Below are 6,391 nucleotides of genomic sequence, written 5' to 3'. Positions count from 1 at the left end.
TAAAACCCAACCTCAAAATTTTTAAATAGCCAGTTAGAGTTCTAGCACATGCCCTTAATCCCGTGGCATATCCTATCACTGAGGAGCCTGGAACAACCTGGAACACAGGGTCCTCTTATGGATCAGCCTATGGAGTTGACTACAGGTCTGTGTCATAAAGCCCAACCCAAAGTGAGGTTTGGTCTGGTTTTTTTTTTTTTTTTTTTTGGAACTATGCTGGGTAGGTGGCCCACACCTTTAGAGTGATAGGGTCAGGAACATCTCTGAGTTTGAGGCCAACCTGGTTGACATTGCAAATTTTGGAATAGCAATAGCTACACAGAGAGAACCTGTCTCAAAATATAAAAGAAAGGAACCCGGCTGTTGGGCTAGGCTGTGATGGGAGGATCACCAAAAATTTTGGGTCAGTCTGAGCTAGAGATTGCACGTTAAAATAAGATGTACAAGGAAAGAAATGAACAAAAGTGATGGAGGGAAAGAAAAAAAAACCCTAAAAACTAAAAACCGAATAACAGTTGCCGAAAAGGAGTTGAAATTCCAAGGGCTCAAGTTCCAAGGCTCATTCTGCCCCATGAGTGGATCAGACTGTGTCTTCCCTGGGTCCACACTCAGGGAGGGCTTTGGTCCCCTCCCCTCAGTCATGGATGTTATCTCAGGGAAAGAGGTGATGCAGAATGGACTACATATAAGAACAGGAGTGTGTGGATGGGGAAGGGAACCTATTTATGGTGGGTGTTGTCAAGTCTGTGTCTGAAAGATTGTGAAGGAGAACCTGGGAGAGAACTGCGAGAATCAGTCTGCAAGTCCATCAGCCATCTGGCCACTTCTCACAACTTGAAGATCAAAAGCACGCTGGGCGGTGCATGCAAATAACAATATGGCCCCAGTCTCCTCAGAATTCTGGGAATGAAAAGTGCAACTAAAAATTTCATCCTCTGTTGGATCTCACAGACTTTCTCTAGAGTATAGGTTGTGGGCACAAGAGACCTAGGGAGTCCATGCAGGGCGCATGATTGTTGGTGTGAGTGTATTTATGACCATGCTGTGGAGGTTATGTGCATGTTAGTAGTGTTGGTGTGGGTGGAAATGCAGTTATCAGGTCTCAGTCTTTTGGCTAAGATCAAATGTAGTATCTGTGCTTATCAGTTTAATATCTAATCTGTCCTCTATCCCAGGACAATATATTAAATGGATTTTTGACACTAGGAGTTGTACTAGGAGCTTGCTCCATCCACTCCCAGCATTGACCCGGTATTGCAGTATCTCCACAAACAGTGAACTCCCATGGGGATTAATCTTGTAGCTTAAAATAAGATCAGTCTCTCAGCAGTTTCATTACCACTGCTGGAGCTGACCTGTTCACTTCTGAGCTTCTCTTTTCTGAGCCATCATCATATAACAATGGCCCTCAACCAGCTGATTAAATATTTGCCCGTTCCCATTTTGTGTCATTTAATCTTTTTGATTTTTTTTTAATTTGTACAATGTGCACACCTGATGTTGTGGCACAGGCCAGAGGCAGGCATGCTAGCATAGTCTACAGAGTGAGTTCCAGGACAACCAGGGAGGGCTGCACAGAGAAACCCTGTCTTGAAAATCCTAAAATTGAAACGTTTTAAAATAATGAATATAACATCCCATATATAGGAGAGAAAGAAAAAAAAATCAAGGCCTGTTTTATCGCTCCATGAGTTTGACCTAGACTTCTATCATAATTAAAACATGGGATCTTGTGTTTGTTTTGGTTTCTTTGTAAGAGAATCTCAAAACATTTCTGGGTAAGGAAAAGACTTTAAGTATTCAAAGGACAGATTCTGTACAACTGTGCTCACTGTGGCACTACGCACAGTAGCCAAGATGTGAATGTGTTCTCTCTTCCATCAGCTGATGAACCGACAAAGAAAATGTACAAGATGGCATTTTACTTGGCCTTAATAAAAATGAAATGATACCTTTGTCAGGGAAGAGACAGTGATTAGTGAAAAAAGTGGGGCCTGGAATGGGAGATATGAAGTATTTTCTCTAATTTGCAAAATTTATTATTTCTTTGTAAACAGGGAGCTGAAGGGAGAGGGAGGAGAAGAAAGGATAGTGGGGAGGAGGAAATGGGGAACGGGTGATGGGGGAATGTGGGAGCCCGTTTTCAGGTTCCTCATGGCTTTACTCAGCAGATCTGCATAGAGAGGATGATTAGGACCACAGGCCTGAGTGCAGGTGTCTGAGATGGTCTGCACTATGCTGTGCTGGGGGGAGGGCTTTTGTTCTACCCCTTGGCATCTCTATAAATACCCTGGGGGCAGAGACAGTCAGGGCCCATTGGAGTAGGCTTCAGGCCCTCTTGGGGCTATCTTTTATTTTCTATCTGTTTATCTCCACAATCTAAATCCTTCTATCTAATATTTCTGCTGTCACACTCAAGAAAACTCTGGGAAACTGTGGGGTTGGTGGGTAAATGCCCCACAGATGGCACCATGAACAGGGACTAAAGAAAGAAAAAAAAGAAGAAAAAAAAAGGTAGAGAACTAAAGATAAATGAACAGGAACTAAGGACAAAGCAATAGAGACTAAAGAAAAAGGAAAATAATAGTTTTATTACAGAGTTTTAGGCGAAAGTGCTGAGTCAGTCCTGCCAGTGGAAAGGGGAATGCCTGGTGTTGTTATGGAATATATATATATATAAGAGGCAGGGGATTTTATCCTCAAGAGCAAAAGAAAAATGGACTGGAAGGATGTCTGATACTACTGCGCAAAAATCTCCTGTAAAAATTTTCTATCGTGTATCTCTTTCTCAATTTCTATCAGTGAAAAATAAGTATAAGGTATAGTGTAGTAATATAGTGTAGGAAAAACTTAGAAGTGTAAGATGGTGTAGCAAAAATTTAAGATAAGTAAGGCAACTAGACAGAAAAACACTTCAATTTTCTAACTTTGGGGGCTATGAAGGCAAACTAGGGGAAAAAACTTTTAGCTTTACAGGTAGTAAAAAAAAAAAAAAAAAGCTCTTCTTTGAGCTTATGGGGAAGAAAAAGTTTCCTATGGAAGCTTTTGTCCTGGGGACAGCTGAAATGCTAAGTCCAAGTGGCAGGAGAAAGTGATTTCTCCCTGAGGCAAAAATGCAGGTATAAGAAGCCAAAAAAATTAAAGTTCTGAAGTTTTGGGAAAAGTTGGTCTCTCTCTTGGGAAAAAAATCTTGCTCTTAAACTAAAAGCTTTTCTTGGAAAATTTGGGGGGGGGGGAAACTCTCAAAAGCCTTAATCTTTCTTTCTCAAACTAAAGCTCTCTTAAAAAACTTAAAAGCTAAAGCCTTTAACTTTCTCCCTCAGAAAGACAAAAATTAGAACCACCTGAAGCTATTAATATGGGAAAAACCTGTGATTAGCTCTAAGGGAAAACAACAAACCTCTTAAGACAGCAAAACCTCTCTAAGTTCTGTCTTTCAAGCTTTAAAAAAAAAATCCTCCCTGCAAAGCAGAAGGCAGGGATGAGTTCCTAAAAAACCTCTTCTAAGCTCTGTCTCTTCAAGCTAGTAAAAGACAGTGGGTCAGAGGACCCTGAGGGAAACGCTTGGGAGAGTGTGGGTGAAGAGCCATAAAGAACCCAATAGGGCAGGAAATTGTTTACCTGGAAAAAGCAAAAAAGCCAAGCTTTTCAGTTACAGCTGAGCTGAGGCATCAAGGGTTATGTTTCTGAGTGAGCATTTCAGAATGAAAAGGTGCTCCTAATCATCCTAACACCAAGGCCAAGATCCTCTGAAACAATGCAAACTCTGTTAAGCATTGTATCCTAGCTTCTAACCAACAACTGAGAAGCAGTTTCTGGAACTTAGAACTGAGGCGGGAAGGTGCAGGACCACCAGGGAAAATTGCTAATGAACAAACAAAGCTAAAGCCAGTGGGAACAGCACAGTTGTCTGCTTTCCTATAAGTCCTGGGTTGATAGGTCCACAACTTCAAAAAGAAATCTGAGAAAAGCTTTCCTATCAGAGAAACGACATTTCTGGGAAAACAGTAAAGCTGAACTGTGTCTGAAGCACTTGTGCAGCTGAGTCAGAATGCTGTCTGGGAAAGAGCCCAGCCAGGGCAGAACAGAGAACTATCCAGGAGTAAAGCTTTCTTTTCTATCAGAAAGCATATTTTTGAGAAAAGCTTTGTTTCCACTGACTCCCGGTGAGATGAGGGAGTGTAGCCCTAAGGGGTGATTGCTTCTGGCATACGCTCTGTCCTTGAGCATCTGGACAAATGCAACCCACTGGGAAACCTGGCCAGGTGAAGGCCTGATGAGGCAAAATACTTGTTGTAAATGCCAGTTTAAGGGGAACAAAAACCTCCCTTATTAAAAAAAATAAAAATAAAATAAAAAATAAAAAAAAACAGAAGCTTGATTTTTTTAACACAAACCTCACAGACCCTGAAAACAGAAACAGACAAAAAAAAAAACCACTACCTTTAGGACAGGAAAAGTCAGCACTTTAGTGTCAGAAACTGTTTCTGGGGCAGAGGGAATGAACTGAGACCAAACTGGGAACTGTGAGGGAGAAAGACTCTCTGAAGAAATGGAGAAGGGACAGATTCCTCCCCAGAAAGTGCATGATCTGAGAAAAGCTGCTAGAGTTTGAGTCAGATTTGGGGAAAGCCTCTACCTCCAAAGACAGACAGCAGAGGTACAGAGCCACAGACAGATACCTGAAGCTCTGCATCTGGAGGGAAAGGAACAAGCAAAATGAGAATAAGAACAGTGGAGGAAAAAAATCTCTCTGAAGGAGCTGTGGGAAAGCTCTGTTGTGAATGCTTTTGTTTTTTACTGACTGGCTAAGCCAAACACAAGGAAAGTTGCTATCAGGAATGCCAGCCTCAAATGTGCTCTAACCAGGCAGGTGCAGTTCTGATTTAGGGCGTGTCAAATGAAGGACAGACACCTGTTGAGGCCACCTCAGAGAGAGCAGAAATATCCCAGTCTCTGGTAGTTGAAAACTTAAAACACTTTGTTCAAATCTCCCGTTGCAAAAGCAAAAAACTTGGTTCAAACCTCCCAGGTAAAAACTTCAGAAGTAAACTGGTAAGAGAGCTGCAAGTTGACTTTCAGACCCAAAAAGAACTTTGGGGAATGAAGTCCGAAAGCTAGCTTGCAACAAGGGGCTGATATAAGAGAAATGCATTCTGGGAAAGGTAGTTTTTCCACTAAAGATGGCGACAGTGCCTGGAAGAACTTTTCAGCTCAAAAAGATTTTCATAGTAAACTTAAAGTACAGCTTTTAAAAGAAAGAGGAAAATCATCTCAGAGTTTGTTGAATGTCAGTTCCAAAGAAAAATTAAAAGGATATGGAACTCGGAGGGTCGTCGTTTTTGGCACCTTTGCGAAAATGACTTATTTTCCCTAATAGCTGTGCAAGCAATTTTTGGTAGGAGCTTTATAGTGGTTCAAGGGGAATTTTACTCTCATCCTGAAGTAATGAATTTGGGTAAAGAGACAGCCTCTAACTAGAAACCGTTTGTCAACAAGCCATTTTAAAATCCTTAACAAGGAAAAACAGTCTATATACTGAACATTGTTTTATAAGAAACGTATGGGAAATTTAAAAAGTTCTTTTCCTTAAACAAACAGGTTGCAATAGGTGATTCCTTTGCAAATTTAATAAGGAGACAAAGAAACAGGCATTCAAAAAGAAATGACTGCTTTATAGATGGGAACTAACTTTAGAAAATCTAGCTGTTTTACAAAATATAGCTGCTTCACCTGAAAGTTCCTTATATAAAATCAACGCTAAATATCACTGCTGCTAATAATAACATCAGGAGTTAAAGCTAATGAAGTGAAAATACTAAATCATGAAAATGCTTTTCCTCTGAGTAAGCTAATGAAGGATATGTTTTGTAACAGAACATCTATGTTCTTGACTTCTTTAAATAGCAGCAGTTTTGCTGAAAATATTGGGCTAATAAAAATCTATCAGAAACAAGCATTGTTAAAGAACTCATGGCACATAAAGCTTTAAAAAATGAAGAAGGGGAAAATTGTATCAGAGTTTGAGTATGAAAGGCAGCTAAATTAGTTTTCTTGGTATTGAGGCTCCATCTTGCAGTCTGGGGATAGTAAGAGTATTAGGAGGCTTCCAGACTGCTGAGGAGTTTGAGACAACTGTAACAAAGTTTCAGCAATGTTTTCAGACCTGTTGAAAAATGCAGATCTGGAACCTCCCTCCAATTTAGACAACTATCTTCTCTTGGGAAATTGACTGTTATGGAATGACTAGCTAAGCAATTCAGAAACAGAATATTCCTTACAAGGTTTTCTTTTCTCTTTTCCTTTTTGGGTTTGCTGTAAACTGACGTGCTCTTAATAGAGTTGTTATAAAACATCTGAAATGCATAGCCACAGAAGTCACCAAGTCCCA

The 6,391-nt window shown here is 40.4% G+C and overlaps 1 non-coding gene across 1 annotated transcript; it reads left to right on the top strand.

Moving 5' to 3' along the window:
* Nucleotides 1-1,094: 1,094 nt before the first annotated feature.
* On the top strand, nucleotides 1,095-1,285 carry LOC121831960 (U2 spliceosomal RNA). Its single transcript, XR_006075548.2, has one exon. It is a non-coding gene; the product is annotated as a U2 spliceosomal RNA (small nuclear RNA).
* The last annotated feature ends 5,106 nt before the right edge of the window (nucleotides 1,286-6,391 follow it).

The sequence above is a fragment of the Peromyscus maniculatus genome, chromosome 8, assembly GCF_049852395.1.
Source record: "Peromyscus maniculatus bairdii isolate BWxNUB_F1_BW_parent chromosome 8, HU_Pman_BW_mat_3.1, whole genome shotgun sequence".
Classification (NCBI taxonomy): domain Eukaryota; kingdom Metazoa; phylum Chordata; class Mammalia; order Rodentia; family Cricetidae; genus Peromyscus; species Peromyscus maniculatus.
This window is presented reverse-complemented; position numbering and strand designations above follow the sequence as displayed.